Raw genomic sequence first — 16,770 nt, 5'->3', positions numbered from 1 at the left:
TTGCTAGTGCAAGAGGTGAATTTTGGTATTTTTCAGTGTGAGCCAAAAATGGCTTGACTTTATACGCGTGGTCTAATCTAGACGAGATGGAGTGCGCGGGTATAATATGAGATTGAGATGGTTTGAAAAAAGTATAACCGGGCGAGTGTTCGACGCAAGGCGAGAGAATGCATATTAAGAGTGCTTTTTAGTTTTGTGACACTTTTAAATCGAGAATAAGATGATAGGATGAACCGGGCTGCTTTGTTTATATAACGCACTGGCGCTTACTTTGAAAGACTGCACCACTGATTGATATGTGGAGTTTGACGTCCCAAAACGCCACTAGACCACCACGGCGGAGCAAGACTGCACCACTCCCTTCTCTCGATCAAACAGCCATGCGATAAATGTAAGCAAAAAAAAAAGGCAACAAAGCAGCTAGCGTAATACGGGATGACTTGAGTGAGTCGCCTTATATACGCTCGTTCACTGTAGGCAAGCTTACTTTGTTGCCGTAAAAGCAGGCAGTGATCTTTGACAGTGAAGCTTGATATCGGACAGGCTCGTCCACGGCAAAAACATAGCCCGCATAAATTGGGCAAGCCCCAATACTATAAAACGCCAAAGAAGATGACGCACAAAATAGCAAGAGCATGCGACAACCTATACAAGATGACGCATGTCGCGGCACGCACGGGCACGCTACTCAAATGGAAAACTTTGAAGAATCATAAGCTACACTCAAAACGGACTTCTTGTACAGACGTTTCGGATTTAGTTTCAGGGTGCGAAATTGTCTGTATTGCTCAGAATTCTGTGTCACCTCTGCGCCATTCGCTGAAAAGCTTCGCTGGTCATACGCCTCCAGTGCAGTGGATTGAGTGGCTTCTCAATATTTAAACTGAGACTGTTTAGACAACCATTTCTTGTGAGAAGATAGCGTAAAATTATCATTATAACGCGGTATGTGCCACTGTGCAGCTTACCAGAAAACTGTCGTCATCGCGTAAGCTGGTAAGTGCCGCAGACATGGGTGAACGTCAGTTGCTTCCTAGACAGACGCGAAGCGCGAGTCAGGATAGGCGGCGGGTTACCACCAAAGTCGCAGTCAGCTATAGTAGAAGATAAACCTATTCGTTCAGCAAAACCGCTGAAGTATTCAGTTGCGTGTTGTGCGATAGGTCATCTTTGTTACAGGATTACGTCGGGAATAGTAACATTTATTTATCAGAGTACCCTCAGCGCCAAAAAGCATTACACAGAGAGGGGGGGGAGGGGTAGTTACCCAATACATAGTTGATAATAAATACATATTTACAAGTTTTGTTAATAACAATGTATCAAGCATTGGGCTCAACATACAATTATTGATGATAACAAAATTAAAGGGCACGTGGCATCATAAAAAGGAGTAGAAGGTAGAATTAGAGGTGACGATGGCCACATTATTAGTAAGATTATTTCATTGCGAAATTGTGCGGCGAAAAAATGTGTTCCTAAACGACTCGGCTCTACACTTTTAATCCCTAACTTTGTAAGAATGTTCAAGCCGTGTTAAAATGTCATGCGGTCGGAATATCTACTTATCTCTATCTGTACCTGTTTTAGAATGAAATATGCTATGAAACATTTTTAATCTTAACTTTTTCCTCCGCATTTCAATAGTTTCCCACCCTAGACTCTCTTTTGCGATGGGTATGTTAAATTACCATCTATAATTATTCAGAACAAACCTTACAGCTAAATTTTGTACCCTTTTAGTGCATTGACATCTGGCTTTAACCACGGATCCCAAGTTGAGCAAGCATACTTGATTATAGGCTAGACGTTCATTTGATACAGAACTTATTTTGCCTCTATCGGGAAGTGTTTTGCGTTCCTACGCAGGAAGCCCAACACTTTACAGGCTTCAGCTGTTATATCGGATATGACAAGCCCAAGATAAAGTTTCTCTTAAGTATACTCCTAAATACTTGGATTCCCTGACTGACATAATGTCGTTGCCATTTAGGTTATAATTAAACTCGTTAGTTCAATGATCTGCTTTTTCTTGTAAATAACAACTTTACCGTCTTATCAAAATTTATGTGCATTTTCCAAACGTCGCACCAATTAAACAAACTGTCCAAGTTGTCTTGTACTAAAGCACAATCGTTTGGACTACAGATTATTCTGTATAACACGCTGTCATCTGCGAATAATCATACAGAAGACGAAAGACCATCACTGGTATAATTTAAAAATTAAAAACAACAAAGGGTCAAGACCTTGCACAACTCCAGATGTCACTCCAACCTCGAGTGTTGTTAACAATAACCCTCTGACTATACGTGCACTTAGGTAATGTTTGATCCAAGTAACAACTGATGTGTTTATGTTATATCGTTCTAGTATAATAAAAGGAGGAAGAGAGGTATCGAGGTTGGTCCTTTACAGGAGCAACTATACCTCCCACACCCATTTCACTATTTCGGGAGTAAAAACGAAAAAGTAACCGCGCCGGTCAGTCTTAGCTTGCTTGCTTGGTTATCCCGCACTCATGTCCGCTCCCGTGGCCAAATCATTTCATAATTAGCGTCCTCAGTGCTGTCGACCGCTACTTCAGTACTGCTTTCCTTTTAATAAACTAAAGTATAGGCCTGCACTCCATACTTAGCGAGCAGGAAGTCCGATCTACAATTGCCTATCCTTGCGCAAGGGCAATATTTGACGGGCCGGAACTGCAACGGAAACCGTATTGTGCAACACGCTTTTATTCATTGTGACAGGTGATGTGCAAGAATTTAAGTGGGGAAATTTCAAGAAATATCAAAAATCTTTTTTAATCGTCGTCACAAGTTTCCCTTGATTGATTGATATGTGGGGTTCAACGTCCCAAAACCACCATATGATTATGAGAGACGCCATAGTGGAGGGCTCCGGAAATTTTGACCACCTGGGGTTCTTCAACGTGCACCCAAATCTGAGCACACCGGCCTACAGCATATTCGCCTCCATCGAAAATGCAGCCGCTGCAGCCGGGATTCGATCCCGTGACCTGCGGGTCAGCAGCCGAGTACCTTAGCCACTAGACCATCACGGCAAGGCACACGTTTCCCTTGCATGCTCTTTTCGTGAAGTTGGACTGACTGTACCTTTTTTATTTAAAAGTGTTAATAATATCAGCTTTGGCAGATTTATAAAAAAAAGTCACAGCTTTGCCGCAAAGGCGAAGCAATGAACGTGATAGCAACAAATTGGAAGGTCACGCGCAGAATGGCAAGTGGATCGAAACGTGCCCCGCGTTTCTCACGCACAAATGACGCACGAAACGTACTCACAGGTACAGGTGAACGCGAATAAGCGTCTCAGTTGATTGATTGATTTGTGGGGCTTAACGTCCCAAAACCACCATATGATTATGAGAGACGCCGTAGTGGAGGTCTCCGGAAATTTTGACCACCTGGGGTAAGCGTCTCAGTTGTTACTTCACTGTGTCTGAAAAGCGCGCCCTTTTCGCAAACGGAGGCTGTGCAATGATTGCAGTGACCTTTGTTTGCCCAATAACTACAACAGAATTGTTCCAGTGCAAGGCCAACGCCAGCCAAGACGTACGATCTTCCCCGCCCCGGCAGATAAGGGCTATCGAGAGATCGTCCACTCCTCTCATCTGCTCTCCGCAGGCCAAAGTACGCCTGAGAGATGAGAGCCTGCGCGCGCCCATTGCACCATCTTGCTGATAATGCTGAAAACACGATAGCCCCCCCCCCCCTCCCTCCGAAATGCCCACCAACAGCGGTAAGCGGTAAATATAAATAGCCGGCCGTTTGAACGGTGAAGGAGGTTCTCCTCGGTGGCTTAGTGGTTAACGCCTCGCATTCACGACGCGGAGGTCCCACGTTCAAATTAGCACGCCGGAGTTTTTTAAAGACCTTTGGGACCTTCGACGCAAAAATTTTGGTCTGTCTGTCTGTCTGTCTGTCTGTCTGTCTGTCTGTCTGTCTGTCTCTACGTTTGTCTGTCCACTCTTAACGGCACCAGGTACTTAAACGGCCGACCCCATCCGCAGCGCCCACCAATGTTGCTCAAGATTTAGCGTTCATACTTGTGCAATTGTCAACTAAAAAGCAAGTATAGCGCATGTCTGGAGCACCATAACAACACGTATATAATCTGCATGTGCGTCTTTTACTAGAAAAGGCATACATAAGTAATTTTAAGGACCGTAGCGCTTATCACGCTGCGCTGACCATGCAACGCTTGCACGAAAATGCGAGTGCTTCGAACGCTTTGCTAAGATGAGACGGTGGTGGCACCTACCCGTTGCCTTGCGTTCTACGCCTTATCACCTCTGAGGTGGGCGCGCACACCCGTCTCAGAGCCACGCACTTCGTTTTCCAAGAAAACTGCCAGATGGCGCCCATATGTCTCACGTGTGGCGTGACTTGATGCGCTCGTTCGCCTCCGCTGCATGCACGCTCGAGGCACTCTAACGCAGTGCCTCCAGAATACCATTCGCCGATTTTCTTGCACAGAACATCAAATAAATGTTTTTTTTTTTTTACTCTTTGCACACGCAAGGCTAACGTCTTTCGATGAAATTTGCAGATTAACATGCAGATACGGGGTCATTTTTTATCTTTTTGCATTTTCACACACACACACACACACACACACACACACTTGTCTGTTTTGCAAATCTTTACTTCAATAAGGGCCTACGACATAGCCGTCAAAATTTCGCATTACTTTCTCAACATACTTATTATTGCGGTAGCAGTTATAAGGACACTCTCGGCTGGATTTCGCCGCAGGCGTCGATGTCATGCACCGTATATATATATATATATATATATATATATATATATATATATATATATATATATATATATATATATTGCAATAACAATTAAAAGGACACTCTCGGCTGGATTTCGCCATATACGGTGCATGACATCGACGCCTGCGGTGAAATCCAGCCGAGAGTGTCCTTATCACTGCTATTGCAATAAAAAGTATGTTGAGAAAGTAGTGCGAAATTTTCACGGCTATGTCGTAGGCCCTTATTATAGTAAATATTTGCAAAACAGACAAAAAACGTTTTTAGGATCAATTTTAAGCTTTTTATTAAAAATATCTGCACTACGCAGAGAATCCGAAAATAATTGAACATGCGTGATATTTTGCCTACATTTAGCTAAACATGTTTTAGTTACGTAGCTTTAATATACTGTGTGTAATTTATCGCCAAAGTCGGAAAAAGCAGCTGAGCAGGCAAGCGTGGCACTCCACCTCTTCGTCATTTTTTATTTACTGTGCTTCAAACAAAAATTTTCCAGCGAAACCAACTGCGAATCTTTTTTCTACTCATATGGTAAAAATATATAAAATTTTGAAAGAAATTTATGGGATCGACCAGCCATGCTTTGTTCAATCTTACGTGGAATCACCCAACAGTTATTTTGCGCAAAAGGAAAAAAGGCATGTGATTAGATTAACAATTGATTCGCAAGTCTCACATCCAGAAATACATTCCGGAAAATGTGCACCAAACACACTGGATTCGAACTCACAACCACTCAGTCAGCATAGGCGTACACTAACTACTACACCACACCACTTTTTTTCTTTATTTCAGGATATGTTGGGTGGTAGAAACAAAGAAGCTTATTAGGTTTATTTCTTTGCCAGTCATGAAATAGAATGAAACGCCAGTGAAAGAAACTACTGCCTTCATTCAAGTCAACTCCGCATCGCATGCTATCCTAGCACAACACTCGCTTCTTACCTCCATGTCATTCTAAGACCTTCCGGTCTCCACTTGAGAGTAGCCATCCGGCAACTTTAGTAAGAATGCCCCTCCCGTAAGGCAAGTATTTATTTATTTATTTATTTATTTATTTATTTATTTATTTATTTATTTATTTATTTATTTATTTATTTATTCTTGCTTACAACCGAAACCGACGCAGCAAACAGAGCATCTACCATTCACTTTAAAAACACCCTCAGCGATTGACGACACTGATTCCCTCGCATCGGGGGGCGAGGATAAGCGAGCTTCGATAAGCGGCCATGCGGCAAGAAAGCACTGGCACGAAGCGAAGTGTGTAGATTGGCAGTAGATAACGGCGAGGGAAGCCATGTCGTCATTGGGGGCGTTTTCGAAGTGAATGGCATGCGCTGTTTTCTGCGTCGGTTCCGATTTCGCCTGCTAAATTAGACAGATTTAAGTACCACGGGGTAGTTACCAGTGGCCCACTTCTAGAAACTTCCAAGTGGCTATGGGCTATTCACACGAAGGACTTCAATTCGCCATTTGACTCGACCGCTAATTTCCACTGGCTAAAACGTTAATTGTGTTAATTTCAATATTTGCTACGTAATTGACGTTTGTACGCATTTGAAGATCCCTTCTGCGACAGTAATGGGAACGCCGCAGGTATCACGCAGATACCTCTCATTTTTCAATGATAATGGGCACATTTTTGAAACACCCTGCATACTTATAATACATGGGTAAGTCCATATCAAATGTACCAGATCAATGTTCGGTCCTCCCCGATCATGCTGAAAAAAAATCATGCAGGTATATGTGAATGTGAGTAGTATTTACTGAGGCGTTATATTTCTCAAAAAAAAAAAAAAAAAGGTTGCGTTGCCTATAGGGTGTTTCAAACTTTTAGTGCCCAATTGAAACTGTGTTGCGCTAAATAATTTAAATAATACTACTGGTTTGAAAAATTACTACGATACATTTTTCTTAATCTTAAGGCGCTAATCTCTAATGAATATGATAGTTCATTAAGTTTGTTTAAACTTACTGTATTTTTCGCTTTTGCGAAGAATTGCAATACGCGGCGTGTTTGGCGTTTTTGCAAAGCACATTTTTTTTGCAAGTAATTTATTCCCATTATTCACTTTGGAGGTTCTTATAATAAATGATTCAAATACTTCAGCAGCAAATGAATCAAGAACGTCGCCAGAATAGTGTGACAAAGTTGAGAAAATTGCACTTTGACTGATATTGCAACCTGAGTTTTGCAATGCAGCAGTCCAAGTAAAAAAATGGCTTATCTTTGCATAGTATGCTTGGTTGGTATGATTTACAGAATGTTCCAAAAGAGTAATTTTTGTGTGAACGGAGAAAATAATTTTCTACCTGAAAAATCACAAGATACTAGGAATCTTACGTTTGCCTGGCCATCACTGCATAGCTCGTCTGCGCAAGGTTTCAGCGGGGGCTCTTTTCGGGTGAGAATCATACATGCCATAGAACTGCTTCCCCCTTGTTTTAGTAATACTGCTGTATATAACATCAAAAGGGGGCAATAGTGATTAATTTATGGAACGGTGTCTTCCGTCTTGGACCGTCAAAGGGCAGGTTATAATCAAACGAGATATTTTTGGGATATCGTAATGAATTCACTTGCACAATATTTTGCCCCTAGTAATAATTCGACATGTGTATTGGGTCTGTAACGCAGAAGGCAAGAATAGCACACTGATTTTCATTCGGATCGAACTGTAAACTAGCAGTGGATGTTCATGGATATAGCAAAATAAGGCCAGGTTGTCATCAAAAACAAGTTTTCACCCCTTAAGAAACATTGATAGCGTTACGTCTGTACAGCCGCCTGTGAGTGTACACGATTCATTGAACTACAGAGAACATGAACAAGTGTAGCTCAGGCGTAGGAGTCCCTACAAGTTCGCGTTCGACACAAGGCTCGCGTTCATACCACAGCACCAGTACAGTCGCACTTCGTTTTTTCGTCTTGCAAACATGTCAACTCTTCCTCCTTTTGACGAAGTCTATAGTGGTCTCAGTGGCGGATCCAGAGGTGGGGGGGGGGTAGAGGCGATCGCCCCCCCCCCAACAAAACCTATGTCAGCACCGCCACCTCTCCCTTCAGTGGTTGTCGTCCAACTCTTATCACCAATTAGAACAATTGAGTGGGACCACTGTGAGCAAGCAGTAACAGTATTTATGTTATGACGGGGTTTTCATGCTACTAAAAACAAAAAAGTCACGATTTCACCCCTCCACCTTCAGCGTGACCTCAATTCGCAAGCATTGATCACCTAGAAGTCACAGATGCAGGAGTACTGAACTTGCTGCTTAACTAGGTCCTAAAAGATTATAGTGGTCCAGACGATATTCCTAACGAGTTCCTTAAAAGGTACACAAAATGGTGTAGCAAGTTTTTTAGTGTAATCTTTCAAAAGTATACATCATCCCAGCTACCAATGACTCGAAGATTGCAAAGATAATTTCTATTCATAAATCAGGTGATCAATCATTCGTTTCAAATTACCGACGGATATCCCTCACTATAGCATTTCATGTAACCTACTAGAGCATATCATCTTAAAACACGACTGTTTTCCTCGATAAAGTTAAATTTTTGTCTCCGAATCAACACGGATTTCGTTACGGCTTCTACACTGTTACACAGATAACGGAGGTAATTCATGACCTCGCTTTTACCTTTAATAATCGTGGCCAAACACACAAGATTTTACTGAATTTTTCTGAAGCTTTTGATTGTGTATGTCATAGCAAATTACTAGTAAAACTTAAAAGTGTGATAAGAGTGGTATTACTGTTCTCTTGGATAATTTTTTTTTTAACAGATCGCTCACCGTTCGTGTTGTATGAAGGTCATACATCGAACTTAGTTCCCGTAACTTTTGGGGTCCCCCGTAGTGCCGTCTTAGAACCGCTATTATTTTTAATTTTTATAAATGACCGTCAAACATTGACTGTAATATCAAGCGGTTGGCAGATGAATACATACGGAGATAAACAACTTCACAGACCAAATTAACCTCAACGCATGTCTATGGAAGGTGGCGGATTGGTATACGCTTAGTGGCAAATGATAGATATGTGGGGTTTAGCGTTCCGAAACCCCCATATGATTATGAGAGACGCCGTCATAGAGGGCTCCGTAAATTTTGACCACCTGGGGTTCTTTGACGTGCACCCAAATCTCAGCACACGGGCCTACGTTATTTTCGCCCGGTCCATCGAAAATGCAGCCGCCGCTGCAGGTATTCGATCCCGCGACCTGTGGATCAGCAGCCGAGTACCTTAGTCAGTATACCACCGCAGTGGGACAAGTGGCAAAGTCTATTAATGTGCAAAAAAAAAATCCGCTGCTATGGCGGTAACACGTAAACTTAATCCAATACAATGCAGTTATGCCATTCATGGTTCACCGCTCACTAACCTTTGTGCGGCTTAAGTACTTAGGCATTACGTTACCATCCGGCCCGAGATGGGATACACACATGCCCCGCCGCGATGGTCTAGTGGCTAAGGTTGCTGGCCCGCAGGTCGCGGGATCAAATCCCGGCTTCGGCGGCTGCATTTCCGATAGAGGCGAAAATGTTTTAGGCCCGTGTGCTCAGATTTGGGTGCACGTTAAAAAACCCCAGGTGGTCGAAATTTCCGGAGCCCTCCACTGCAGCGTCTCTCATAATCATACGGTGGTTTTGGGACATTAAACCCTACATATCAATAAATGAATTAGCATGGGATACACACATAGCTGACGTCACTACGGCCACACTGCGTAAACGTTTCTATCTAAAAAGACGTATGAGAATCGCACCTGCGCCACCAAAACTTTTCGCATACACCATGTTCGTAGGACCGGTACTAGAATACGCCAGTTTGGTTTCATTATTCACTGACTAATAATGGTGAATTAGAGGCAGTACAACGCGAAGCCATACGTTCAGAGGCACAGGTTACCCCACTAACCTTCTGGCTTCTTCTAGCATCTACACACTAACCACTAGGGCAAAAGAGGCACGCCTGAGGTTCTTGCACCAATCAGCTGCTACATGGCTACCGCAAGGTAGATGTGTCTAAGTACTTCACGTGCACATTCGCAGTCACGCCCTATATACTTGTCATAAGCGCAACTACAGTTGCGCTTATGACTAAGAATAATCCTCAAACAGCGACGTCTTTGGAAAATCGTTTTTTTCCATTCACAATAAGCAAATGGAATAAACTAAATGCAAGTGTTCATAATAGCGATACACTGTCCGCATTCAGCGCAATATGATAAACCATGCATAACATAATGTAGTACGTGAATGCTTCGCATACTTTTGTTGTTTTTCATTTCATTTTTACCCATGGCTCTAGGCCAGACAGTACTTGGTCAGGCCTGCCTTTCCGCTTTCGTCTGGTAAAATGTAGAGATACACTTTTCTTTGTTTGTTCAATGTATCGCTCAAATACCTGGCTTGCTGTGCGCAAGTCGGCAGTTTCTTCAGTGCTGCTAGAAAACTGCGCATATTGCTCATTGGGTCATGGACGTTAGACGTCTGACCGTCTTCTAATGACATCACGCATACAGAAAAATCTGCTGCCTTTGACACTCGTGCTTCTCGTTTCAGTCTTTTTTTTTGTCTTTTTCCTCGCACAAATAAACTGCAGGACAGCTTGCCTGACTCATGATTGTTCGGCTGAATTTGAAGCTGCGCTAAATACACACCTATTATTGTGTACACTGTGTTAAAAATTCTGGTATGAATATTTCCTTCTCCATTTTCACTGCATAACAAATTCATTGTTCCTTGTATTTTGTTGTTGTGTACCAATAGTGTTAGTGAATATATGTGAGTTTGAATATCATTACTTTTTCTTGAATAATACTTACATTATGCCCTCTGTAATGACTCCAAAGCGGGAGTCGACAGTATTGAAAATAAATAAATCAACGGCCTTCCCCCCTGACGATCACAGTTGCCGGGTGGTCACTGCCTGTGACGTCGACGATTGCGAGGGGGTGTTGTGCCGCATATCGGGCGAGTCAGGCCATTCAGCAGCAGAGCTCGACGGCGTCTCTTCTGGCGTTGTGTCCAAGAGATTGTCTGCGCCGCTTCACTCTGTCGGCGATTAGGTCATTTATCCGCTCTGGCTCGTTTTCCTCATGTGGTTGAGGGGGCAGCGAACCTCTCCGTGGCCGCTTTTTCACAAGCCAGGATCACGGTGCGATGCGGCGAAGTATTTCGCCTTCAATCCAATCTGGCTTTTTCAAAAACTACCGGATAAGCACTCTCTCCCCTACTGCGAAACGTCGTGATTTCGTCAATGTCTCCTGGCTCTCAGGAATTTGTTTATCCACCTCCCGCTTGAGAAGATCGAGACGGTAGAGCAGTTCTCGTCCGAACGTCGCTCTCGCAGGCGTCATTTCTGTGGCAGTATGTATCGTCGTGTGTTGCCGATAGAAAAATCTGCAAGTCGGCACTGTATGGACTTGTATGCATCTCTCAGCAGTGCTCCTTTCCGCGTCGCCACATGGCGTTCTGCCTGGCCGTTTGTTGCAGGGTGGTACGCTAGTGAGGTTGCAGCCTGTTTGCCGTTTGACGCATAGCTTCATCTCGTTTGAGATAAACACTTTTCCGCGGTCAGAGATGATCTTTCGGGAAATGCCAAACGTTGCAAAGAGATGATAGTTGTAGCGCGAGAACAGAACGACAACAAAGGGACATGAAGGTCCTCCTTCTGTTCTCGCGCTATAACTATCGTCATGTCACACCAACTAGTCCAAGCCGCCACACTTCTAAGTTGCAAAGAGACTTCGGAGCACGTCGATGACAGCCGCAGATGTTGCTTGCGTCACGTGCCGGGCTTCCAGCCACTTTGTGCATGCGTCCACAACAGCTAACTGTGCGCCCGAATAGTGGCTCCGCGAATTCCACGTGCACCTCGTTCTATGGTACATGCATGGGGATGGGGCTTTAGGTGGTTTACTCTGCGTTGGATGGCATTCACGACACTATCGCGCCCTTTCTTTGATTACTTTGTCAATTCCGGGCCACTATACGTAACTCCTAGCGCGCTTCTTCATGTATACCATGCCTCAGTGACCAGTGTGCAGATGTGCCAGAACGTGGGATCGTGTTGAGCTTGGTATGATCACTCGTGATCTAAGTGTGTTCTAAAGGAAGTCGTTTCAAAAACGGTAAAGACTGCTTAGGTTCATTCATTTCTTGGCCAATCCTCCAAGTGTGTGTAGCCATAGATAGCGGCTATCACTATCATCGTCATCATTAACTACGATTTTATTTCGCAGCGGTATTATGCACGTGTAGTCCGATGTAGTGCAGTAATGTTGCAAGTCGTGGATCAGCTGGAAGGTTGCTGTGACGTAACATGCGCGGCTGAAGGATCAATGCTTCTATGGTGTGCAAGCTTGTCTTTTCTGAATGGTATGAGAACACCACTGTGGCAGATATATAGCGGTTTTCACTGAATATCGGTTTGTAACTTCTAACATTTCCCCATCCTTAAACAGAAAACGCCTTCAGTGCATCACATCCAACAAGGAAAGCAATATGTGCATAGCGGTCATAAGCTGTTATGAAAGCTGCCTGCTGAAGACTGGATTATTCAATATAAATGTCCATGCTGCAGATTTAGTTGTTGCGGTGTGCACAATGGCCCCACTCAAAAATAAGAAGCTGAAAGCTTATATATACTTCAGTACAAAAGGCCATGGACCTATAGAGCGAGAGAGAGAGAGAAATACGAGTAGGAAAGATGGAGAGTAAAAGATTAAAAAAAAAAGACAAGCACCAACAGGAAGAAACGCTCTTTTAAATTCAAAGCCGTTGTTCACGCATGAAACAGCCCTTTAGTGTCTCGAGATGCAGTGCGATGCACTGGAGGTTGAAAACAGACAGAGGAGAAACTCAAGCCAAGTGAGGGAGGAAGAATATGAACAGAGAGAGAGGGAGAAACGAATAAGATGCGCTTACGACGCGACGACGGCGATTTGCAAAGCTTGTTCAAGCGCACGCATCCCCTGGGTGCAATGGCTGCTCGGAAATGTCGCGGGCACGCTTGCGCCGCTGGAGAACAAAGCGAGCGGAGAGGGCACCTTGGCCGAGGCAGGCAAGCTGGATTCCGATACGGGTCCCCCTGCCGCCGCAGCATAACAAAGGCTGCGGAAGTGCTCACCACGTAAAGCGCTCCTGCAGCGCGCTGACGCAGGGCACATCGGTGGGCGTCGATTCCGCCGAAGGCGACGTCGCTGACGCGCGCGAACCGCCGGAAAGTGAGTGCCGTCACCGCTGGTCGCCCGAAAGAGGATGGGCCCGAAGGCTTCGCGACTGGGCGTATACGCAGGCCACGAATGACACAAATCAGCGGACGCGGTTCGACGAACTTTCCCGAATGACCACACGCGCGCCACGCTGTGCGCCGGCCGGACGCCGCCCTCGAGCGGAACAATACGGTCACGCTCGGCGGAAGGTATACGACGAAGACACCCCGTGGCCATTTAAGATATGCGCTGGGATCGGGTGCGTGTTCGGACGCTGCGATCGCTTCCGCCTCGCACCTGTCGCGAAGCGGCGCGGTGCGTGGCGCAAGTATATATTGCACTTGCAGGTGAAGTATACCGCCAAAGTGTATGTTCAAAGAGAGATGAATGCTTGACAACTGTAAGCACTCGTCGATATACAATGAGCACAACCGTTCGTGCCACGGCGACGGTTATGATGCAAGGAATACATCCCGAGCGAGTAGCCATTTTTCTAATCGAGTTTGATCACGTGAGATACTCTTGGATGGTGCCTTTTACTACAAACTGAGAGAAACGCGTTCCCCAAAGTGCGCATCTGGTCGTGCTGAGAGCGTGCTCCGCGCGTAAGATGTGTGTGGGAAGCAGCGCGACAGCGGATGACCTTCGACCTGTCCAAGTGGCCCGGGTATACCCTTAACGGTCTATGTGGCACTCCACTCCGAGAAAGCACTGCCTTGATTGGAGACATGTCAGCGAGACAATGCAGGGAAAATCGCTTCGTCGGCGACACACTTCTCCGAGGAAGAGTAAATAAAACAATGGTCGTCGGAGCGCGACACAATCAGCCGCTCCGGCGAGAGTGACGGTGTCTCTCTCGCGTCGCGGTCCGCGTCCAGGCGCCGAGCGGCGTCCCACGACCGCTTCCTGTCCGACGTGCGCGCGCTCCCATGTGGGCGCCCGACGCCTCTGTCAGTCCCGCGTGATAAATAGGCGCCGCCGAGCTGCGAGTGAGTGAAAGCCGGACATGAAACAAAAGCCTCCGTGGCGCGAGACGTGCTTGTCGTCCAGACTGCCATGCATCGGCGCGCGCCTTCATAGCCCTCATTTGTTGCTGATTCACTCGCTCTCACCCAGAGCGAACAAGCCACCTGAGAGAGCCTGCAGATACATTTTGTCGGTCAGCCCTGCGCCAACGTAACCGGTGAGACAGCTGTATGGAACAAGCCACATAAGAGAGCCTCCAGATACACTCTGGCGGTCGAGCAATGCGTCAGCGCTGCACCAAAGTAACTGGCGAGACATTTGTATGCGTGGCGGTCTGACTTCAAAGAGTCACACGAACCCGAATCTGCGCTGCTTACATCAGAGATTAGCGCTCTGTCGAGCTACCTCTCATGAAGTCGCAACCCGGTTCGAACGTGCATAAACAGAAGCGTGGTAGAGATGCAAACGCGCGCGCATGTGCACAAAATAACCACTGCGTTGTCATTATTGGACGTCCATGCTATTGAGTAAGTGTTAGATGGCGTAAGGAAATAGCGCGCGGCTTCGCATAGTTCGTTTCATTTGTTTGCCGCATCGCTCATCTTTTATTTGCCTGATTTCGCTGCGTATACCACCTGTGCATCTGTCTGTGCAACCCCGATAGCTGACCTTAGTCCCTTCTGACACAGCAAATCCAGGTGATTGTACATATAATGAGAGTTCGAAGTCAAAATTAAAAACTCCTGAGTTAAACGCGTCGTCCTCGTGTGGGCTATGTAGAAAAACGTCATCGACTCGTGCGTATTCAAACTTTGTGACACCGCGGTTATCAGTTTTTAGGGGCGAAGCTCCTCTTAGTCTAACCTTGGCATGCGTCAGGCTTGACCGAGACAGGCAGACGGACAGGGACACAGACGGACGGATGGATCGACAGACGGATGGAACGGATGGACAGACAAACAGAGAGACTGACAGAGGGACGCTTCACCCCCCTCATTATCATTCACTCCGTGGACATGCTGTGGTTTTTTATAGTGTCCCGAACTTGATGCAGAACCTATAAAAGAGTGAGTTAGGTGCCAGATGCAACCCCCTTCCCCCACACGCACTAACACAAGTGCAAGTGCACTTCACTCCTGGGAGCGCACTATTAAGAAAGGGCCGCTTTCGGCTCCTATATATACGATCCGCATAGCGGAGAACGGTGGATGTGTTCGAGCCGTTGGGTAATGAAAGGCTTTCACACAGCTTGTTGCGCTTTCAAATCCATCCTATACACAATTAGGTACTTCTATTCAACACAGATGCTGTATATATATATAGATGGAATAATTTCGACAAACATGGGGTTCTTTAACGCGTCCTTATTGCTTAGTATACATTTCACCCCATCGTAATGTGTTTACTGAACAGCAGAAATTGTTCATCATATTAGAGAACGTCGCTGGAGCATTCCCTGTTCGCTGATTCTTCCTAAAATCCCGGACGTCATTCATAAATCAGGCTTTCGCCATTTACGAAAAGTCTTCCTTTTTTGCACGCATGGAATAACAGCCTGGCCATACACACTCGGCACGGATACACAGCGGTGAGCTCTCGAAGTCACAGATGTGGCGACGTGGAGGCTTGTCTTGAATGGATATCTGCGTACAGGTCTCCGTAGCCCGCATCAACTGCACAACCGTCGCAGCCACCGTTCGGCCCATCGCAAAGGCACCGAGGAATGCCGAGGATTTCAGAAGAATGTCGTACAGAATCCCAATAAGAAGCGAAGAAAGGGCACGGTTCGCCTCTATACAAGACGGGAAAAAAACTGGTTATTCGATCATCGAGTGAATGCCGTAAGACTTTGTGATAGCTATATATAGCGACCGGGTACACCAACAACCACGCATGAGTCTTTGAGCGAGTGATGAGAGCGCTAGAGAGGAACCTCCGAAGGAATACGGGAAGTCGCTTTCTCTGTCACGAAATGACACGACCGAGTTGTCTTCTGCGGTCTGTGGGTTCAGGGCCCAGCTCGACCTTAATGATGAAGCGCCCAGCTCACATGAGGTATACAATCGCTCGAGTGCAAGGCAACCAAAGACAACAACGGCACGCATGAAATGCGGGTAATGCCGAGGCCACGTTTTCATCTCGCTACCCTCTTATGCTAGCGACGAACAAATCATGCGGCTGCCACGGCTAAGCATTCGCCGACTGCCTGCGCAGTCTTCGGAGCGTCATTACTCTCTCGAAATTGGCTCCCTTCGCATTTACGTTGGTCATATATGTGTTGCTTATATTTTCAGAATGAGCCACTGGGGCATATTCATGCAGTAACAAGCTCTAAAAGTGAGCACGACGCTGGCAAGAGCAAGTGTATGTCGCGAGAACTCGTCTGCCACAAAAGGTTGTACGGGTGGTCACCACATAAATGTTTTCTAATCAGTGTCCGTATAATGATTAAATTTATAAGAAAAAAATAACGTGCTTCGCTTCTAAAACTGAAGCAGACGTGAACACAAATATGTGCGAGGAGCTTATTAAGGACATGTTGAAGTAATGAAACTCTTTCGTCGTGCTAAATATATCAGTTCTGAGTGCTTTAGTTTCATTGATAAGGGTTGTCTTTCGAAAAAAGAAAAATTAAGGACATATTGAAGTAATAAAACGCATTTGTAGTGCTAAATATATTAGTTCTGAGTGCTTTAGTTTCATTGCTAATAGTTGTTTTACGAAAAAAGAAAAATGACGAAGCTTGCACAAAGCCGCACAAGGCTTCAAA

Source organism: Rhipicephalus microplus, chromosome X (assembly GCF_043290135.1).
Source record: "Rhipicephalus microplus isolate Deutch F79 chromosome X, USDA_Rmic, whole genome shotgun sequence".
Lineage (NCBI taxonomy): Eukaryota > Metazoa > Arthropoda > Arachnida > Ixodida > Ixodidae > Rhipicephalus > Rhipicephalus microplus.
This window is presented reverse-complemented; position numbering follows the sequence as displayed.